This window comes from Melopsittacus undulatus, chromosome 2, assembly GCF_012275295.1.
Source record: "Melopsittacus undulatus isolate bMelUnd1 chromosome 2, bMelUnd1.mat.Z, whole genome shotgun sequence".
NCBI classification, from domain to species: Eukaryota; Metazoa; Chordata; class Aves; order Psittaciformes; family Psittaculidae; genus Melopsittacus; species Melopsittacus undulatus.
In genome coordinates, this window is record NC_047528.1 from 104,477,556 (window position 1) to 104,499,360 (window position 21,805).

Sequence of the window (21,805 nt, forward strand, 5' to 3'; positions counted from 1 at the left end):
TCCCCTGCATGAGTGCCTACCCATGGGATGTGCTTACAGGAGAGCATTCCCAGCTGAATTCTGGTACATGGTGATCCTTTGAGAGCTGCTAGACTTCCTGGGCTGGGATGGCTGTTACAACAGAAGGTCACCTGCCTGTGTAGCCAGGCTGATGTGGGAGTACTGTGGGAGAGGCACCTCACTTGGGTTGCCCATCACACTCTGAAACAGAGCTTGGTCAGCCATCCTTGGGGAGCACTATGCCACCTCAACTTGTACCTATGGTATCATGCTGCTGTCTGCAGCTATGGAAAAATAATTAGCTGTGGGGAGCTTCATCCCTAGAAATCTGCCCCTGTTCCTCACCCTCTCTGTTAGCCAAGAACGAGCTGTTTCATGGAACAAAGTGGAAGTCATGAGGCAGAGTGGCAAAGCCACTGGGCACCAGGCAGCAACAGCCTTGGGCATCAGTCACCCATGCAGCATGGGTGCTCACAGTCACCTCCCACAGGCATGTTATGTTGCACCCACCTTCCCAACCTCTTCCCGGCATTTTTGAACAGAGGAAACCACCACAAGGCAGCTTCCTCCTAGATACTTTCAAAATAAAAGGGTGGCTGTCACTACTGTGTATGAGAGCCTTCCACTGCCTCTCTGGGAGCAGACCCAAGCAGAGCTGTTTTCCATGGTGCTGGGGCTCTGCCTGCCAGCCACCTTCCTCCTCCTCCTGGGTGAGTGTCCTGCCTAGTGGTGGTGGTGGCTTTCCTGGGGTGGGGGGATATAAAGAACCCCCTCAGTATAGATGAGACATCTGCAGGTGGGTGGCTCAGCCAGCACTGCTCTGACTTGATGGTCATAGAAAGAACTGTGGTGGCACGGTCTGCTTTGGACGGTGTGCTTTCACTGCAAAGCAATAGCCTGGACCCTCACGGGGCTTTGGTGAGGGAACATGAGTGCCACTGTTGTGTGGCTGCAGGGAGCATGGAGGGGGCTACTTCATCTCCCCTTCCCTTGGGAGGGGGTTTCTGAGGGTTTATTAGGCTGTGCTGCCACCAGCTCTCTTCCTTGAGTTGGTCTCTGTGGCTCATTTTTGACTCAGTGCCCACATCCAGTGGGCATTTTGCTTGGTATGCCTGCTGGGCATTGAAACAGAGCAAGTGCCACCACTGGGAGCTCTGCAGGAGGGGAGGGTGCATGGGTGGCCATCACCTCCCCAAAGCCTCTTCAGACAGAAACAGAGGGGAGCCCTTGGGTCCTCCTGGTGCCCTCTGCCTTCAGAAGAGCTCTTGCTGGCCCCATCTCCTGCATCCTCCCTGGTTTCTGTCCATGGAGCACGTCTGCATCACCCATCCTGCTGGTTCCCTCTGCTACACACATCCCTTGGCTTCTGCCTTGCATCTCCTTCCCTTGCAGTGGTCAGCTTTGGCAACTGCTGCTTTATCCCACCCCTCCCACGCCACCCCCCCCCCCCCCGCTGTGCAGGATCTGAGTGCTTGGCCTTCTGAACTGTAACACTCCACAAGCTTCCTCCATTGATCTCTGCCTGGTTGCTGGCTAAGAGATGCTCTCCTGCCACAAGCAGGCTTGATAACCTTCCAGCCATGGTGCTCTGATCTCTGTCATTTGCCTCCCAGTGTGGTAGAGACAGGAAAGTTTAGAGGTCTGTTGTAACAGGACTTGTTCTTGCAGTCGCAAGGGGTGTGATGTTCCTTGGACTTCATGCTTCAAAGAATGAGATTGCACAGCATTTCTTTTCAGTTGTGGTCTCATGCACGTTCAGACCCACCACCGTTTTGGGTGTGCAGCCCTTGGGCAGCACATACACTTGCAATGTGCTGACTGCCAGCAGGCTTGAGCACTGGCCAGCAGCTGGTGACTATTACGAAGGGGCCCCTCTACTGCATGAGGGTTCCCACATCACACTGTGGCACAAGGTGAGTGGCTACCAGGGCCCGTCGGAGCAGAACTTCCAGTGGTCCATCTACCTGCCCTCAGCCCCCGAGCGGGAGGTGCAGATCGTCAGCACCGTCGACCCGTCCTTCCCCTATGCCATCTACACACAGCGAGTGCGCAGCCGCGGGATCTACGTGGAGAGGGTACAGGGGGGCACCATCCTGCTGCACATCACCGACCTGCAGGACCGGGATGCCAGTGAATAGGAGTGCCACACACCCAACACTGATGAGAGGTACTTTGGGAGCTACAATGCTAAGGTAAACCTCCCAGGTGGATTCTGAAAGAGAGCCTGCTTGCTGCTGGGCAGGGGCACAGGCAGGTTTCCACTGCCTCCAAGACCACAAGAAGTGCTCTACTCTGGGTTTCTGACAGAGGGGCAGCTGGGAAAAGGGGCGGTTAATGGGACCAGTGGATGCAAATTTGATTACCCACTGTAGGATTGCTGCTAGCTGCTGGGCATACCCATGGTCAAGTCCCCTTGCAGGTTGCTCTGGCCTTTGCCTCCCAGGCAGGGCAAGGGGAAGAGAGAGGAAGCCTCTGCTGTCCCATGGCCTGATTTTTAACTTCAGCTCCTGATTCAGCCACAGCATTTCTCAGCTAAGCACTTAAGAAGACAGGAGTTTTCAGGCTCAGTGCATTAGCTGTTGATGTACTCTTGTCGACTCAGGAGTCCTGGACAACGCGGAGACGATCAATATGATCAAACGATTGCCAAACTTTATTAGATACAGTGCTCTTCTTATACCCTTACTCCCTTATGTAACAGCCTTGGATACAGAGCTCTAATTGGTTGGTCTAGTGGTTACTATCGCTTACAGAGCTAATGTTTATAACTTGTTATAATTGCGATTAAATACCTTACTCTAAAAATACAGTGGGAAACTACAACCTTGGCAGAGATCATTCTCTGCACGAAAACATGGAAAATTACAGACGCCTAACAAGACAAGTGACCTTGCTTATGCCTGCCAAAAATCTTCTTACTTTACAGTAATAAGGCTCAGGGTATCGGGATCACTCACAACGTGGCCTTGGCTCTTTAAGAATTCCCACATACTCTCAGGTCACAGTGTAGTAGGACTTGACCTAAGCATGATACCCATATATGGAGAGAAGTAGCAGGGAAGGGGGAAGGTAATAGGGTGGAGAAGCAAAGGGAAAGACCCACAGAGTTATGTGGTGGTATGGTCACAATGAGAACAATCAGCCACTGGAATAATCTCCCCATGGAAGTGGTGGACTCCACAGTGTTGAAAGTTTCTAATATTCAGCTGGACAGGGTGCTGGGGCATCTCATCTAGGTCATGCTTTGCCTGAAAGGTTGGTCCAGATGATCCTTGAGGTCTTGTCCTGGGTTCAGCAGTAGCAGTCATTCTTTTCTCCTTCTTGGTAACTGGTGCAGTGCTGTGTTTTTGGCTTTCGGCCTGGGAACAGCACTGATAAGATGTACTTCTTTTTGGCGCCCAACATGGGGCATGAAGGGTTGAGATAATGACATATCTGGTCGGTGTCTAATCGTGTTCATGAAAAGCATTCATATTTTCAGATTAATACTCGTCACAATGCTGATTTATTGGCTCTCAAAGTTGTCGCTCTTGAACTCACAGTTTCAGCATGTCGTACCTTATTTACAGCTGGTATATGCTGTGCTAGTGTTTATCAGATGGGGGGCTTGGGCTGAGGTTCTTGTTTCACTGTACCTTATGGTAATGACTTGTAATACAGGTGGTCTCCGGCAGCAGGGTGGGATGGACATGGCCATGGACTTGGACCTGACCATCCTGCTGCTCTTCACAGGCCTGGCTCTTGTCCTTGCCTCTGTCTTGGTGAGGCTGTGGGGAGCCGAGGGGGAGTGGCCCTAGGAGCCAGTGGCAGCTGAAGTGGCCTGGGAGAGCAGCCCCGGGTACCAGGAGGCCAGGAGGGTGTGGCTGCCACTGAAGGAGGTTGGCAGGGTCAGGGAGGGGAAGGAGGTAGCTGCCGAGTGGCGGGAGGAGGTGGCGGAGGAGCCTCGCTTCGCAGCTGAGCACAGCTCTATGGCAGCTGAGAGCATCCCCAGCAGCCGCCTGCTGAACCTCGTGAGCCTGAGCCCCAGGAGGATGCAGAGAGCAAGATACCACCTTTGGGAGCCTCAGCTGGGTCCAGCTTTGGGCACCCAGGACAAGTGAAGGATGCAGGAGACCATGCAGCGTTTCCCAGCAAGGCAGAGGAGAAAGATCTGGACTCAGAAAAAGAGAAGCTGGTAGTGAGAGAGCTGGCAAGCACAGCAGCTACATCAGCCCCAGTGACAAGTACAGCAGCATCATTTGCGAGTTCTGAAGGTTTTGAATGGCCTTTGGGTACCCTTGGGACCTGCCTGCTGATTGTGATGGGGATCACCATGTTGGCACACACACAGAGTGTGTTTTACCCATGACCATTTTGTCTGATCTTGAAAGTTAAGCAGAGTCGAGTTTGGGTCTTGTCTAGGGTTAGACAAGGATATAGGAGGACCAAGAGGTTTTCCCCAAGGCTGGACAGTCATGAGTGTCAGGGTGTGTGGGACAGTATGAGCAAGTGTCTGGTCCACTGGGCCCCTCCAGTGCTTTGGAAGCATCGGAGATGGAAGGCAGCTGTATGGAGTCCCCAGTGACAAGTTGCAGAAACTGCTAAAGGGGATGGTGAATAATTTTGAGCCTGGTGGGCCCATGACACCTCAGGCCATCGTGGCAGAGATACAACATAGAAATGGATTCATGATTGAGGGGTGGACTTAGCAATGGATGCTATTGCCCAGGTTATTTACGAGTGTGAACACAGCACACAGCCTCTGCTGCTCTGGAAGACTGTTACAAGAGATGGAGCCTGACATCATGGACCGGATGGACTCAGCAGCTTTATAGGGATTGGTCCATGGACAAAGGTAAGAGTGCACTGAGATAACAGTGCTGATATATTGAAAATGGGGGATCTGAGCATGATGTGAATGGTATGGAATAAGGGGTGGATACTGTCCTGGGTTCAGCAGTAGCAGTCATTTTTCTCCTTCTTAGTAGCTGGTGCGTGGTGTGTCTTTAACTTTTGGCCTGGCAAGAGCGCTGATAACACAGATGTTTTTAGTTACTGCTCAAATATTTACTCTGACCAAGGGCTTTCTGAGTCTCATGCCCTGCCAGGGAGGAGGGGAAACCAAGAGGAAGCAGAGACAGGACACCTGACCCAAACTAACCAAAGAGGTATTCCATACCACAGCACATCATGCCCAGGATGTAAACTGGGAGCAGTTACCTGGAAGGGCTAGTTCATTGCCGGGGTTGGGCTGGGTATTATCAGTCAGTGTGTGGTGAGCAGTTGTGTTCTCTTCTCTTGTTATTTCTCTTATCATTATTATTATTGGTGGCTGCAGCAGTGGTTTTGTGTTATACCTTAGTTACTGGACTCTTCTTATCTCAAACCATGGGAGTTACATTCTTTCGATTATCCTCGCCATCCCTCTGGAGTGGGGGAAGTAAAGGGGGGTGGGAGGTGGTGGTGTGAGAGAGTGACTGCATGAATTATGGCTGAGCTTAAACCACGACAGGTCTCTTCCAACCTGGTATTCTATAATGCTATGGTAGTAATTCCCCTTGGTATTCATCCCTGTATTCTCTTTATGCTGGCGGTGTACCAGCCTGCACTTGGGATTGTGAGGGGCTGGATGTCAATCCCATCTCTTTGGGGTTGCCCAATTAATACTGATCATAGTTTAACTAAAGAAGGTACTGCAAAGAGCTTCATTGTTCTTTCTTGCCTGCTGAGATTTTAAGCACTTCACACACCTTTGCATCAGCTGATGGAAGCCTTGTCAATCAACTACAAAAGATATTTCTCCTATGCTGTCAGATCCATTAGGGCCTGGCCACAGTTTTGTAGTGTCTGTCACATTGCCCATTGAGGCCCAGAGACAATTTTCCCTCTGACCCTCTGCTCTCTATTTCTTCCCCATGCTTAGTGATCGCAGACACTCTGCTTCCATGGCACCACAGGTCCTCACCAGCACTGAAGGGGATGTGATAGAGCTCACCTGTGAGGTGTCCAAGCTCACCTCCGAGCACACATATCTCTCTGTTGATTGGTACCATCTTCATGGAGCAGGAGAGCACCGCTCTGAGGAGGTACTCACCCTCTCCAAGGACTTTGTCTTGAAGCCAGGGCCCTCTTACATGCAAAGGTTTCTGTCGGGAAACGTGCAGCTGAATAAGATTGGGAGCACCATCTATGTTGTGGTTTAAACCAAGTCCACACACAGTTCACTCACTCACTCCCCCGTTGCTCCCCCAACTCCCGGAGAGTTAGGAAGGAGAATCCAAAGAATATAGCCCCCACGGGTTGAGATAAGCACAGTTTAATAACTAAGGTATAACACAAATCACTACTGCTGCTACTACTACAAATAATAATGGTAAAGCAAATAACAAGTGAAGAGAATACAACATCTCACCAGCCACCGACCCATAACTCACCCCACCCTGCCTCCATCCCCCCCAGAGCTCCAGCCCTTTCGGGTTTCTCTCCTGGTTACCTCCTGGGCATGGTGTGCTATGGTATGGAATACCTCATTGGCTAGCCTGGGTCAGGTGTCCTGTCTCTCCTTCCTCCCAGCTTCCCCTCCTCCCTGGCAGAGCATGAGCTCAGAAAAGGCCTTGGACAAACCAAACATTTGAGCAGTAACTCAAAACATACCTGCTATCAGCAACCATTCTCAGACCGAAAGTCAAAACACAGCACTGCACCAGCTACAGGAAGGAGAAAAAATGACTGCTACTGCTCAAACCAGGACAATGTACAAGCTCTCCATCGAAGGAGTGGAGCTGTCTGATCAGGGGCAGTGTACTGTGAGAAAGCTGAGTGGATTGAGTATCCTGATGGGATGTGGAAGGACACCTGGGAGGATATTGCTGGTGATAATGAGCCAGGGTAAGGTCCTTGCAAGCTCACATGTTTGTTCCAACTCCTTTGTGCATTTAAGGTTCTATAGCAGTAGCCTTGTCTGTTCATGCTGTCACCAGCCTGCTGCTTTTCAGAGCAACTGGTGTTGCTGTTTATTAGACCATCCATGTGTCCCTTCCTAGTAGTTCACATATGGTAGTAACGGGACTATGGGTCAGACTGTGATTTGAAGAAGGTGCACCAAACTCCTGGCTTACACTTTAGAAAAATGTAGTATGAAGTATTTAGAAGGAGGAGACTTAGACTTGCTACCATGTGTGAGATGGACTAAAATAGGAAAGCTTAAATCCAGCCTCTTGCAAGTGATTCCCGTCCTCCCAAACACCACTCTCTGCCAGGCACCTCCTGTTCCCTCTGCCCAACAGCTTCCCATGGCTCTGGTTCCGTGGTTCTGGGCAACCTGATCTGGTTGAAGATGTCCCTGCTCACTGCATGGGGGTTGAACTGAATGAGCTTTGAAGGTCCCTTCCAAACCAAACTATTCTATGACTCTATGGCTCCTGGCAATCTCCAGGCTCTGTGCTGCATCTCCCAGGGCCAATAAGAAAATCCCTTTCTCCCCACTGCCCTGGGATGGTTGCTGTGTGTTTGCTGCCACTCATCTCAATACATGCCCTTTGCTGGCTGCAGTCATTTCCCTGCTCTTACCTCAGGTGTGTGTGCGTAGGTGTGCCCAGATGAAGGGAAAACCTCCCTTTCTTATAAGTAAATTTTACCTTAAAGCAGCCAAGACAAGTCTGCATCTAGTTGACACCCTTTAACATATGCAGTAAAATGGGAGCAAGTCTTTCACTGAAAACCTGCCTGGGGGTGTGGTGTACCCTGTTCCCACACACAGGGAGGATGAAGGAGGCTGCAGAGCTGGGGCAGGGAGGGAAACCCATGTCTCGTGGTAGGATGGCAAGACAGAGCAGGAAACTAAAGAAAGGTAAGGACCAGGCATCCTGTCTGTGACTCAGGAAGGCAAGGTACTGGGGGAGTCTCACACTGTCAAGAGTCTGGTTCCCAAAATCTGGCACAGCTTTATTCCCCTTATTACATACTGTTTGCAGTAATGGCTTTCTATGTCTGCTGCTGCATGGTGAGCAATAGCAATCATTGTGCTTTCCTTCATTCACTTGTTTAAGAGGGTTCATCATGACCAGTGTGGCTTTGGGTACCAGTGCCAGAGGATTGTTTAGAAGTAGAGAAACCTTGTCAGAGTTTACTATTTGCCCTGTGGTAGCTTTTAAGGGTATAAGGCAGGCAATAGTGGAAAGAGGACAACATGGTGGTTGTATTAGAGCTGCTGGTATTGCTGGGGGGTAAATAGCAATGGACATATGAGCCTTCCATCCTGTCAGCATGGTCCCATGGGAGAGGCCAGGCTTCAGGGCTGAGCGCCCCACCACAGCGGCAGCCAGTGGCCACTCTGGCCATGGAAACAACACTGGTTTCTATAAACTTTCCAACAAATATTTGGGAATGCAAAACACATCTGTAGTGGCTGGGATCCCTGTTTGCAAACTGTTTATGAACCAGTGTTTAAATTCACAGGGTGCTCTGCTTTCAATAAATTACTCAAGCCCTTCCAGTGGCACTCTGGGAGCTGCTCTGTTTTACCTCCAAGCTATAGCACGTGGGGGCCACTACAGTGACCCAAGGAGATGGAGAGGTGTGGGCCAGGCTTCCTGCCCATGGAGTTGGGGCTCAGCCCTGCCTCTGCTTTTTGGCTGTGTCACTGCTGTGTGGGGTCATGGCACAAGGTTTTGGGGGCACCCTGTGGGTCCCTGCCTGCAGCCACTCCTCAGCCAGACCAGTGTCGGGAGCCAGAGGCTTTGAGGCCCTGTGGGGAAGGTGAGATGTATCATAGAACCCAGAGACCGGGTCTTTACTTCAGGTGGAACTGACTGCCCAAGAGGATCTGCCAAGGAGAAAGTGGCTTTGTGCTCCCCATGGTGCTACCCTCTTTGCTCAACCTCTGCTGCTTGTCAGTATGGGGGACAGAGCAGGGACTAGGAGATGATCTCCACCTCCTCTTGCTTTCCTCCAACTTCCATGTGCTGTTACAAGTCTTGATATTTCTGCTTCCTGTGGGAACTACCCCAAAACCTCTCTATCTTGGGGAGCATCTGTTGCCCACATCCTGCAGCAGCCAGTGAAGGCTGCAGCATATGGGACCAGCAGCATCAGATTCAGAAAAGCAACCTAAGTGCCAGACCTCCACTCACCCTTTTCACAGACAGCAGAGTTAAAAACACCACTGAGTGGTAAAACCCCTCTGTGTCCCTTTCTGGCTTAAAGGATATTTGTCACATGAAACAGAACAGCTCCAGGAAGTACGACAGAGCAGCCCCCCCAAAAAACAATGCCTCTGGTTTAGGATGCCTGAGCTGAGCCAGGGGTGGCTGTGGCCCGAGGCCATCTTGGTGGGTGCTCTGCTGTAAAGAGGGGAGTTTAGCTCCACTGGGCTGTGGTACCTCCTCCACCTGTGATTGTTGGTTAGTGCCTGACAGCTGTTCATCCATGGGCAAAGTTTTCCATCCTGATGACTTTTCTTATGAAAACTGTTTCAGTAGGGAATTCCCTTGTGCTTCCCTCTGTACAGCCGTCAGTGCTCCCAGGCAGGAGAAAAGTGTGAGCAGGGCTGCCTAGCACACTCTTTGCTTTTGCTGCCCCCAGGTAGAAGCATCTCCATGGACATTGCTGTTGCTAAAAGCTCCCTTTCAGAAGGTGATGCCTTGCAGCTAAATTGCATGGTGGGAGCTGAGAAGAGCAACAACAGGCTCTTTCAAGTGTTTTGGCTCCTCAACAGCATGGAAGTGGCCAAGGCTGACCCCCATTGGGTATTGATTTTGGAGGCAGAATATGAGGAGAGAGTGAAGATGGGGCAGCTCCAATCATTCAAGCAAAGCAACAAGGTTCATGTCCTCACTATCTATGAGGTGGGGCTGAAGGACAATGGGACATACTGTTGCTCTGTTTCAGAGGTGAAGACTCCTGGAGACTTTCACAGCATCCACACCATTCTGTCATCAGACATCCAAGTGAACGTGAAGCAGAGAGGTTGATAAATCCTAGTGGCTGCTCTTCTGGGTAAAACCTGCAATGATCCCTGACTTGGGAATGTCGATGCAGGAGTCCCGGACAACGCGGAGACGATCAATATGATCAAGTGATTGCCAAACTTTATTAGATACAGTGCTCTGCTTATACCCTTACTCCCTTAGGTAACAGCCTTGAATACTGAGCTCTAATTGGTTAGTCTAGAGGTTACTATCATTTACAGAGCTAGTGTTTACAACTTGTTATAATTGCGATTAAATACCTTACTCTAAAAATACAGTGGGAAACTACAACCTCGGCAGAGATCATTCTCTGCACATTTTCAGTGGAAAATTACAGAGGCCTAACAAGACAAGTGACCTTGCTTATGCCTGCCAAAAATCTTCTTACTTTACAGTAATAAGGCTCAAGATATCGGGATCGCTCACTACGTGGCCTTGGCTCTTTAAGAATTCCCACACGGGAACACTTCGAGTCTGCCCTTATCTTGGTAGGGGCAACATAGATGGTGTTTACAGCAAGAGCGCAAATGTGTCATAGGTTTTGGTAGATAACAGTGTAGAAAGCACTTGATTCTGGCAAACATTAGCCTGACAAATGCTGCAACTCTCAATAAAGTGTAAATCTCCAGCTTGGGCTTTTTGCAGTGTTTTGGGGCAAACAGGTACAAAGTTTTGAGGAGGTTTGGTCTCCCTCTGTCTTGGAAAATTGTGAGCAATGCCTGTTGCTGTTCCTGAGGATCATGGGATGAACCCAGCAGAGCAGGGACTTCTGGATGAGGGGAGTCGTTGCCATTTCCATCAGGGTGATTTCATGGTTTTGGAGGGATTATTTGTAAGAAACCACTCTGAGAGATGTGCAGGAGACTCTTGGTTTTCTTGTCATAGCTGTATGATGACAATTCTGATGTATCAGGAGCTACCTGTTGAGACTATTTCATAAGCATTTCTTTATGTATCCATGTCCCAAGAAAGGCACTCCTTTCTGTTTCTAATATTGAGATTTGTCTAGTCTTTCCATTTAATGCTGCATTATCTCTGGCTTCTCTGAGGAGCACAACTTCCGTCCAAGTTGGTAACTGTTGTTTGCAGAGAGCTGCTTGTGCCTGTCTGTGTCCACCAGTGTGCTGCAGGTTGTGGCAGCAGATGCCCTGATCCTGCCTTGTGAGGTGCATGGAACCACCAGCCCTGTGTTGGTGTAGTGGTGGCATTTGCCACCGCAGCACCCAGGTCCTCGAGTGCTGGTGACCACCATAGAGCAAGATGGCACCCTGAGCCTGGGCAGTGCCTGCCAGGACAGCAGGATTCAGGGGAGCCTCTGGCTGGAGAAAGCGAGCTCTGGTGCTTTCACCCTGGTGATCCCCAACACATTGGATGAGGATAACAGAGGGCAGTATGCTGTTAAGTGACAGAATGGTCTCAAGGCCAGAGCTGGGGGAAGGAGAGGGAGACAGCAGTGACAGCTCCATGGGTGAGTTGGGCCACTCCTATTTCTGGGCTTTCAAGCTGGATGTGCTGGAGGCAAGGCTGGAGAAGCGGGTGGACAGAAGTCTGCTGTGCTCTGAGCTCCACTGCTGCTGTTGCAGAATGACCTGGGGCTGATCAATTGGCCCTGGAAGGCTTCAATTACCCCCATTTCTAGCAGGGTGCTTAAGTCCTTCATGTTACATGTTATCAGAGAGACAACAGCTGAGAGAACAGCTAAAATGCAGAGACCTCAAAAGCAGTGGCTTGCTCAGGAGGTCTTTCTAACTGTCTCTTAGCTTAAAATACAAAATATCTGTTCTAGCAGCATAATTACTTCTAGTAGTTAAGCTCAACAAATGCACTTGCTGTGTTGTATGGTGGCTTTTAACATAGAGACACCCCTGGTGCAGGCATCTCATCACTTCTCCTGCCCTCCTGTCTGTGCACAGAGCTGCTAACCTCCCTGGCATGCAATGCGCACAGCATTTCTTTTGATTGCTGGAATGTGTGCCTTTATGGAGAGGCAGCTTTTGACTGTGATTTAGGGTGGTTTTCCTTTCTTATTGCTGGGCTGCATGTCCAAGCACACTGATTGGTCCAAACGAGGCAGCAGCATCAGCAGAGGATCCCTGGCTCCCTTTTGCAGGGTGGGACTGGGGAGCCTGGAAGAGGGGGTACTCAGGGTTACCTGGGTTGTGGGAGAGCAGGAGGTGAGGTAGGAGAGAGGCAGGGTCAGTGTGGGGCTGGAAGAGCACAGGGCAACCCATGGGACAGTGGCACTGGCAGAAGAGCAGCAGGGGTGCTGGCTGCCATGGGGGTGAGGTGGCTGAGGCAGTGGGGATGTCCTGCATGGGAAGGAAGGTGGCATGGGGAAGGATTTCTGTCCTCGTGCCAAAGGCTCTCTCTTCCAGAGTAGGTCTTGGTCTGCATGCCATGCTGAGAAGCCTAACTGTCACTGTCAGATAGGGCAGTTTTGAGCTCATCTGCCAAGTGAGCTCTAACTATACCCTTAAGGAGGTGCCAGTGTCTGTGAGGTGGTTCTTCCAGCCCAGTCTGTCTGGAGGCCACTACCAGGAACTGGACCACAGAACCATGGCCTGTGGGACTGCACAGCCATACTTCCAGGGGAAAGCCCTGTTGACAAAGCCTGGCATCTCCTTCAGGCTGCCCATCCACAGCGCCGTGCATGCCAACAATGGGTCCTACCTGTGTGAGGTGGAGGTCTGGAGGAAGAGCACCCTGCTGTTGGGGCCACCAGCAGCCCCCACCATGTCCAATAATGTGGGGATAAATGTGGTGCTGCCAGGTAAGCAGTGCCTCGGGTGCTTCTTCAGCAGAGATCTCCTCTTCTGCGACTTCAAATCCATCAAACATGATTGGGGCAACCAGGACCAGGGTGTCCCTGGAAGGGTCATCTCCCAGGGCAGCACAAGACAGTGCTGCCTGTCCTGTTTCTTCCTCAGCACCCACAGCTCCTGACAATACTCTTTGCAGCAAATTTGGTGTTGGGGAGGGACAGTGCCTATTTATTTGCAGATTGTGCCAAGTATAAAGGGCCCTCCAGCCCACCCTCCCTGCTACATGGTGTCAGCTTGCTCTGCTCAGGGATGGGGCTGCTGGAGGAACTGGAGGAGGTGTCCTGGCCAAAGCCTCTAAGCCTATGGAGGCAGGTATGAGAATATGTGTTTGGGTTTTATTCCCCTCTTGTCTGTTCTGCCATCAAAGGAGAGCTCTTGCTCTTTTTTCATGCATTAAGTGCTCCTTCCTCTAATCCTTGGATTTTCAGAATCGCAACCCAGTGAACTGAAATTATGTGTTTTCTGTCAGTTTTGTTTTTTTTTTTTTTTTTTTTTACAACTCATGGGTTTGCTGTATCATAAGCAGGTAACAGTTCCTTCTCTTTTCAGACTTGTTTCCATGGTGCTCTCCCTCCTGCTCTGCTGCTGCTCCGTCCTTGCCCCTGCAGAGCTGGGATGCTCTGTGTTACACCTGAGCTACAGCCACCCAGGGCCAAGGGGTCTGTCGGGTGTACTGAGGCTGGGGGTGACAACAGATAGTATCTGTTTGTGGTTAAATGGCAGTAAAGATAAGCAGGTGTAATTGTAGAGCGTTTGCACAGAGGAGATGGTAGCAGCAGAGATACTACATTTGGCTTCAAAGGTATTGTATCTGCAATGCTGTTAAAGATGTTGATAACTGGGAGGGCACAATGCACAGTGGGAGGTGGCTGCTGTCACTAGTGCTGTCTCTGTCAGGCAGCGTGAGCCAGCAAAGGAAACTTAGGAAGGGAGAGAAGGGAAGGAGGCTGGCTCTAGGAGCAATGGGATGAGGTGCAGCCATGTCCACAGTCTCTTCCCGCAGCTCCAGCAGTGAGAGACTCTCAGTTAATTAAACTGAAATGGAAAGCATGTCTTTCTGTCCCAAAGGAACATGGAGGCAGCTGCTTTGCCCTTTTTGGTAATTGATCTTTAGTGGTAGCGAGAGGAGAGCTGGAGGTGAAACAAAGCTAGCTTCATGGCAAGTATTCTGCTTCCGACTGAGGTGATCTCCAAGAACATAACAACAATTTTCCTCATCAAAGTCAAGTGCTTACCGCAGAAGTTCCTGTGGCTTCTCTCTGAGCTATAGTAGCTTCTGCTTCTCAACTGTTTTCTGCCCCTGTGGGTGTCAGGACAGGCCATACTCAAGCCATAGTGTCAGCCCTCCCTTTTGTGTCTCCTGGCCATCAGGAAGCTGCTGTGCTATATTCCTCTGTACTGAGCAGCTGAAGTTAAGAGCCCAGTTTCTTGTTTTTTCCCAGTGTGATCAGCTCACCTGTCACAGAAACAAGGTGGCTGAGGCTGGCAAGGACATCTGGAGGTCATCTGCTCCAAGGCCCCTGCTCAAGCAAGGCCACCTAGAGCAGGCTGCCCAGGACCGTGCCCAGTGTCCCTCTCTGATGGTTTCTGCTTCCTTAGAGATGGCAGTGGGCTGGGTATGCTTTTAAGTCTGAAGTCAGAAGGTATCAACTTGCATCTGGTTCGTAAGTGCACTCAAGCCTGCTTGATCACGGTGTGTGTTGATCTGATTGAATTTACATAGTTTGCTAATTATGGTGATTGCTTTGCCATCTTTTCTGCTTTTTGCCCTTATCTGTTTCTTCAGAGAAGCAATTGTGCACAGTGAAATGCAGGGCAGCATTTTGCTGATCTTTTGGGAGTCCCTGTCTCCTAGACGTCCCAGTGGATGTTGCTGCTGAGGTGAGGTAGTAAGCAGGTACTGGGACTTGTGCAAGCCCCATTGTGGAGGAAACTGTCAACCTTTTGGTGAAAAAGTGTCTATGCAGTGTGGAGAGAAGAGGGAGGAAGAACAATAGGGTGAAAAGAGAAATGAGCAGCATAAGTGGATGTGAGCAGGGAGGTTTTCTTGGCAGACTTGAGGTGGAGGGGTATCAGGAGTCATCAGCTGGGATATTTTGCATTGACCCATCTCAAGAGAGAGACTGATGGTCTCTGACGTGGATTGCACGAGTTTTGAGAAGAAATGCTTGAAGAAAGGGGACCCCTTCCCCACTAGTCCCTGTAGGAGAAGCCACAGCTCCCTTCTGATCCATGGTCCCTTTCCATGATCTGCTGCCATCACATCCCTTGGGGAAGTGCTGCAGAGAATAACACCCTGCTGAGCCTGTGGCTGAGGGCAGGGGCTGAGATGCTCTGCAGGGACATCTCAGTGTGTGCACTCAAACTGGCACCCAGAAAATGAGCTTAAGAGAGCTTGGCTGCCCCTGGCCTCCACGGCACAGGGCATCCTGCTGCTCAGCTGATATGAAAGGAAACTGTAAGAATGGAAACTCAGCCTATGTCTGCTTAAAATCTTGGTGGTGTCTCATGCCAAGTAATTTCTGTTTACCCACTGGTAGATACCTGTTGTGTACTTCTTCCCCTGACTTCTGGCCTCATCTGACAGAGGTGGTATCTCAGCTGAGGGGACAGACAGGTAGTTGAAGGTCCTTTGAAGAGACTGGTTCACAGCCTTTCTGTTGCTGGAGGAGTAGGAAAGGTGTCAGCAAGAGGTGGTGTGCAGCTGGAAGGGGATCTCAAACCAGGAGCAGCACAGGCACATTGGGTGTACCCTGCTAGGGAAGCAGAGCTGCAGGCAGCACCACAGCTCTCCTCTCCTGATATGTTCACTGCTGTCCTGGGTTCAGCAGTAGCAGTCATTTTTCTCCTTCTTGGTAGCTGGTGCAGTGCTGTGGTTTGACTTTCGGGCTGAGAATGGTTGCTGATAGCAAGTATGTTTTGAGTTACTGCTCAAATGTTTGGTTTGTCCAAGGCCTTTTCTGAGCTCATGCTCTGCCAGGGAGGAGGGGAGGCCGGGAGGAAGGAGAGGCAGGACACCTGACCCAGGCTAGCCAAAGAGGTATTCCATACCATAGCATGTCATACCCGGGATGTAACCAGGACAGACCCGTTAGGGCTGGAGCTCTGGGAGGATGGAGGAGGTATCGGTCGGTGCTCGGTCGGGCAGGGTGGGGTGAGTTATGGGTCGGTGGCTGGTGAGGTGTTGTATTCTCTTCACTTGTTATTGGCTTTATCATTATTATTTGTAGTAGTAGTGGCAGTAATGATTTGTGTTATACCTTAGCTATTAAACTGTTCTTATCTCAACCCATGGGGGCTACATTCTTTGGATTCTCCTTCCTAACTCTCTGGGAGTTGGGGGAGCAACGGGGGAGTGAGTGAGCGAACTGTGCAGTTTGGTTTTAAACCACGACAACTGCTAAATTGAATAATTGCTGGATGTAATCACAACGGATGTTCAGGACTGTGTTGTGTGGGTTTGGGTTAGTAACCACAGAAAGACCCGAGATGGAAACTGTTAGTGAAACCCACTCAGGCTCTGCAGTCTCTCTGAGCTAAGACACTTATTCACAGCCTCCAAAGTCATGTGCTGTTTTTGTCACTTACGTGTGAGCCTGCTAATAGAAGTAGTGGAAGATGGACATGTTTGCTTCAGACAGAGGCTTTGTGTCTAAGCTCCAACATGGTTCCTGCCCCTTGGTCCCCCAGGCTCCTCTACTTCCCTGTTCAACAGCACCCAAGTGATTCCCTGCCACAGTTCAAATAAGGGTTACACACCCAGTTACAACATCCATTACTGGGTCTTTTTCCTCTTAGCACCCTCTTTCTCCCTTCGTTCAGTGGGTCTCTCAGGCCAGCATTCCTCTCCAGCATCTTCATATTGGCAGCTGCAGCCAGCATGATGATTTTGTTTCTCCATTTTAGAAAGCAAGCTTTGAGTGGCTACAGAAGATCACTCTGGAAATTGCTGGTGGTGCTGACACAGCCATTGGGTGCAAACTCCCAGAGGAAGCATCAGGAAGGACCACGCTGGAGTTCAAACTCCCAGGTGAGCAGAGGGTTATCCCTTGTATAAGTGCTGCTGGAAAAGGCTGGAAAAGTTTATTATCAGGCCTCCCCAAAGCTGGCAGGGCTTAGGGAGAAACAGTGGTTCCTGTGCTTGATCAGAAACTTAGGGATGCAGGAGGTGTCAGTGCCTCTTGAAGGGAAATAGGGAATTAGGAAGACTTACCACATCCTCCCAGATCAGACAAGCTGGTATTTTTGCCACTGACAGATGCTGTCTAGTGCTTCATAACAGAGTGAATCATGGCATTTTCTTTTTCCTCCAACATGTGATGTGCTTTGTTGGTTGTCAGTGCTCTGAATAGAGAAGAAGCCCTTTTCTGGTACTCCTGAGCATCCTGAAGGAAGACATTCAGTTTTCCTCACCCTGCAGCACATTGCTATGGGGAACAAGGCTGAAGACTCAGCTGCTTCCTCCTTCAGCACTGCACTGCTGGGGTGCACACTGGGTGTCCCTGGCTCAGTTCTTCCCTCTCTCAGCCTCACTGGGTTGCAATCCTAAATAAAGTGGATCAGAGAATTCCAGTTTCCTAAATAGCATTTTGTCTAAAGGATGCCCTATCACATGTTTGGAGTAAGTGGGAATTATTACAGCAGAGGGTTGTGAATAGAGGGCAGAGATGATGGAGGGGGGGAACACCCCATGGAACAAGGGGTCTGTGAGTGTCCTGCAGAAGCTCTTGCCATCCCAATTTCCCACATTTGCGCTAGAAGATTTCCATCAGCCTGCAGGCATGGACAGACGCATTTATATGGCAACTCAACATATCTTTCTGCTCATATCCTACTCCAGGGCAGGAACTGCAGCTGGAGAAAACCAGCTGCATCATCTCGGCGAGGGAGGGAGAAGAGCTAACACTGTGCTGGCTGTTGCAGGGTGCCCACCTGCCCGACACCTACCTCTCAGCCACATGGTTTGGGGGCAATAAGAGCAGCCATATCAGGCCCCTGCTCACCCTCCACTGCAATGGCTTCATCTAGTACCCCTGGGAGAGCCTGGCAGGGAGGCTGTACCTCCACTACCCTGCTGCCAATGACTTCAACTTGACACTGCACAGCGTGGAGGAGGGTGATGCTGGGCTGTACTACTGCTGGATACAGGAGTGGCAGCAAGAGAGCAAGGGGAAGGACTGGGTTCTGAAATCTTGGTGTGCTCAAGGTACATCCAGCTCATGACCATCCTGATGGGTAATGCTGCTGGGTACAAAGGGCTCCTCATCCCATATTGGTTCCCTTTAGCCATGCTGGGGGAATGGTAGCTCTCTGCTGGTGATGCTGGCTGCAATGGCAAAGGTGCCATGGGGCAAGGAGGGCTTCCTAAGGGATTGCAGAGGGAGTCAGTGCTGGGGATATCACCAGAGTTGTGTTGGGAGCCAGGAAGGGAAGCCCTTTGAGGGACATGTGCTATGGGCCTGGTGGCCCATATTGATCTGTCAGGGCTGAAACCCAGGTGCTTGGCATTGTAAATGTTGGAGGTTGTGGTTATATGAGATATTGAGGGTTCTGACTGTGAGGTGTGTAGTCCAGAGGGTACCATTCAGTGCACTTCTGTCAGCAGTGCTCTGTGGCTTGTGTGCTCTCTGTGGGACCATGGGCACAAACTTTGTGCTATTGGGACCAGGACTCTTAACTGTTTTTGAGAAAAAATATTTCTTGCTGGCAAGTCCATCTCCAGTGAAGTCTCTAAAAACAGCCTTTGTCCTCTTAGGGTGAGTTGGGTGCATGACTAGCGCAAAGATAGAGCTGGGTGCCTACATGTGTGTATAGCTTCTGCAAGAGTTACCTATACTGACCAATGTGGAAGAGCTCAGGGGACTCTGTAGACCCCTTCTCTTGTGCCTGCTACTGGCACAGACAGGCATGGAGCCTATTCACATGTGTCTGCAACTACAGCAGACCTAATCTGGATTTAATTGCACGGGGGGGGGGACTAACAGTGCTTCATCCCCCTCCTGTTTTGCTCCTGCTGTTGTCCATCATGGCTCCCTCTAGCACTTGGATTTTTCTCCTTTGTCAGCTCCCTCTGTCTCTTGTGACCCATTCATTACTGGTGAAGTAACCATTGCTAAAATTGCTTCATAACTGCTGATAAATTCTCCTCCAATTTTTGTCTAAGTGTTTTTGACAAATGGTTTTCGGGGTTTTCACAAAACCCAGAAGCTGTGGTTGCCCCATCACTGGCATCAAGGCCAGGCTCGACAGAGCTTGGAGCAACCTGGTCTAGTAGAAGGTGTTCCTGCCTGTGGCAAGGGGTTGGAACTGGATGAGCTTTAAAGGCCCTTCTAACCTGAACCAGTCTGTGAGTCTGTGAAAATCAGCTGGATGTTTGTTCTTTCTCTCTCCTTTTCTCTTGTGTGCATCTATGTTTCTTCAGTGATGCAGGTATCTCCAAATGCCCCTCTGGATTATGAATTCAAATGTTTGAGCAATTGCCAAGGGGCATAGCCATGACATAGCCATGTGCCAGTATACCTATAACCAGGAGTAACTTCAGCTGAATAAACCCGGGCTTTATCTGACCTTCCAAAATAAGAAATTGAAGCAAATTGCATGGTTTTTCTCCCCCTTCTATATGAATTCTTAAAAATTGATAGGTGTTGAAGACTGAGGGGAAGTGGTGAAACAATAACCTATAGAAAAACAGAGAGAGAAACTCAGACTAGCTTGGGGCTTCACTACTTCTTTCTTTCTTTTTTCCTCCAAAGTCAACCATTTTGTCTAGAACCTGCTTATCCCCACCAGTGCTGAACTTCATTCTGTACTTACCACTGGTGCTGATCTTTCTCCTGACCCTTGTTGTGTTGTGTTGGTACTTCAAGTTCAGAAAAAGGAAGAAGGGTAGGTAACATTCCAGGAAACCAGCTGATGGAACTGCAAGGGGCTGGAGGGGCTGATAAATCAAGGGTCTGCAGTGGCAGATATAATTGGAGTGGAGCTGGGCAGCTGAGGGGGACTAAGTACTTGCAGAGGGGGTTGTTATTATGTAGTAGCTTTTGCAATGAATCCTTGAGATTGTATGTTTTCTTTCAATGGAATGAAGCAGCTTTGGATTACTGAGCATATAGGGTTTTCATAAGAAGTGTTCCTCTCTCCTAGGTTAGGTATCCACCCTTTTCACACTGTGTTCATTGTGGGGTATTTGAGGTCCTTGTAGCCTGTGTCTCCCACTGTAGATGGAAGTGATGTTATTCCTTGACAAGTGTAAGGGGGAAAACAGCTCTTTTTTCACAGTGACACTGAAGTATCTAATTGCTACTCATTTTAGGTGACTTGACAAAAATCTCTGTGGCTAGAAACTAGCGGTAGAACTAGAAACGGAGTATTGGTTTCCCAGTTTAAGGCATTACACTTGCTTTTGCCCACCTTTTGCTGAGGACACTTTTTTTTGCCCATCATTTTGCTCAGACACTGCTGTCCCCTCTTTCTGAGAGTGCCTGTGCCCAAAGAACATCTTCTCTGAAAAGAAATGGGCTTCATCACAAAACCTGTCACAGGAACCTGAGGACTGAGCAAGGCTGGCTAGGCCTGAAGAAAGTCCATGGCAGGGGTACCACAATCACCCACAAAAAATGAATCTTGTGGACCCAATACAGGACTCGCGTGAAATCTTAGATCCCAGAAGGAAGAAGTGGGCACCAAGACATCTTGGAGGTGAGCATAAAAAGACTTTCCAGCTCCTTTAGTTAGTAGATCTGCTGTAGGGGAACTCCAGCCTTTCATGCCTGGACTATCTGTGGGTCAGGAAGCTGGGACCTGGTATTAGATGTCTCCTTGTTGTACCATGTAATAAAAAGTCATGTGTTTGTGGGGCAGCTCCTCTGTGCTCCAGCATGCAACTCAGGCTCACCTTTTCAAGGTTGAGGCATTCTGCTACCTGAAGGCTGGCTGATGCATTAGAGGAAAGAAGATTTCAATCCAGTCCCTGTAAGTCAAGGGATAATCAACCCCTAGTTGTGCAAAGTGGGAAGTTCAGGTTAGATATCAGGAAGAAGTTCTTTACTGTGAGGGTGGTGAGGCACTGGAACGGGTTGGCTGAAGAAGGGGCAAATGCTCCATCCCTGGCAGTGTTCTGGGCCAGGCTGGACAAAGCCTTGGGTGACATGGTTTAGTGTGAGGTGTCCCTGCCTACGGCAGGGGGTTGGAACTGGATGATCTTAAGGTCCTTTCCAACCCAAACCACTCTGTGATTCTGTGATTCTATGATTTTGTGTGGTCACAGCAAGTTGTAAGTTCAGGCATCAGGGCAACACTCAATGCACTGTCTTCAAACGGAAGTTGCCATATGGAAATCATGGCAGATGTTTATGTACCTGCTTCCTCTGACTAGGGGGAAGGTTGTTAAGAGATACCACTCCTCTCTAGATGATTTGCTCATATTCTTCACTTTCCTTACACTTAGAAAAGCTGCCTGCCCTGTCACAGGGATCTGGGAGGTGCTTCAGTCTCCTTCTTCTTGAAAAAGCACTTTTGGCGTAAGTTTGAAGGTGACTGCGCTTGTGTCCCTATTCAGCCACCCGCTTGCTCAGCCTTTCCCTTTGGTTATGTTTTCTGGACCTTCTACATCTTTTCCCTTTTCTGCCTTGATCCCTTCTGTCTCTCCTGCAGTTTGAGTTCTCAGAGGTGCACGTGGGGCTCTCCGCAGAGGTTCCCCCCCACCTCATGGCTTACATCCATTTACACATTGCAGTGGGATGTTTGGTTTTCTGTGTGTGTGTGACAGTGTGGCACTGTTTGTGCTTGGGTTGCAGTCAGCAGGCTCCTCTCCTGCAGACTTGCTGTCTAGTAAGTTATTTCTGCTGTGTGTTCAGGCTGTTGACTCTTCCCATCTAGTGGAAGCACCATTTGCATGGGTCTGTTGAACAGCTTTGAGCACCAGTTTGCAAAAGTTCCTGCTGTCTGTTTGTCTTAGTCCTGTCTCAATAAGGCTTTAACTCATGGACCAGTTTCAGTCTGTTTTGACAGAGAAACAGATGCTCCCAGGACATAAAA

At 49.8% G+C, this 21,805-nt stretch overlaps 1 pseudogene; it reads left to right on the top strand.

Moving 5' to 3' along the window:
* Positions 1 to 664: 664 nt before the first annotated feature.
* Positions 665 to 19,917, top strand: LOC115945748 (immunoglobulin superfamily member 2-like; annotated as a pseudogene).
* The last annotated feature ends 1,888 nt before the right edge of the window (positions 19,918 to 21,805 follow it).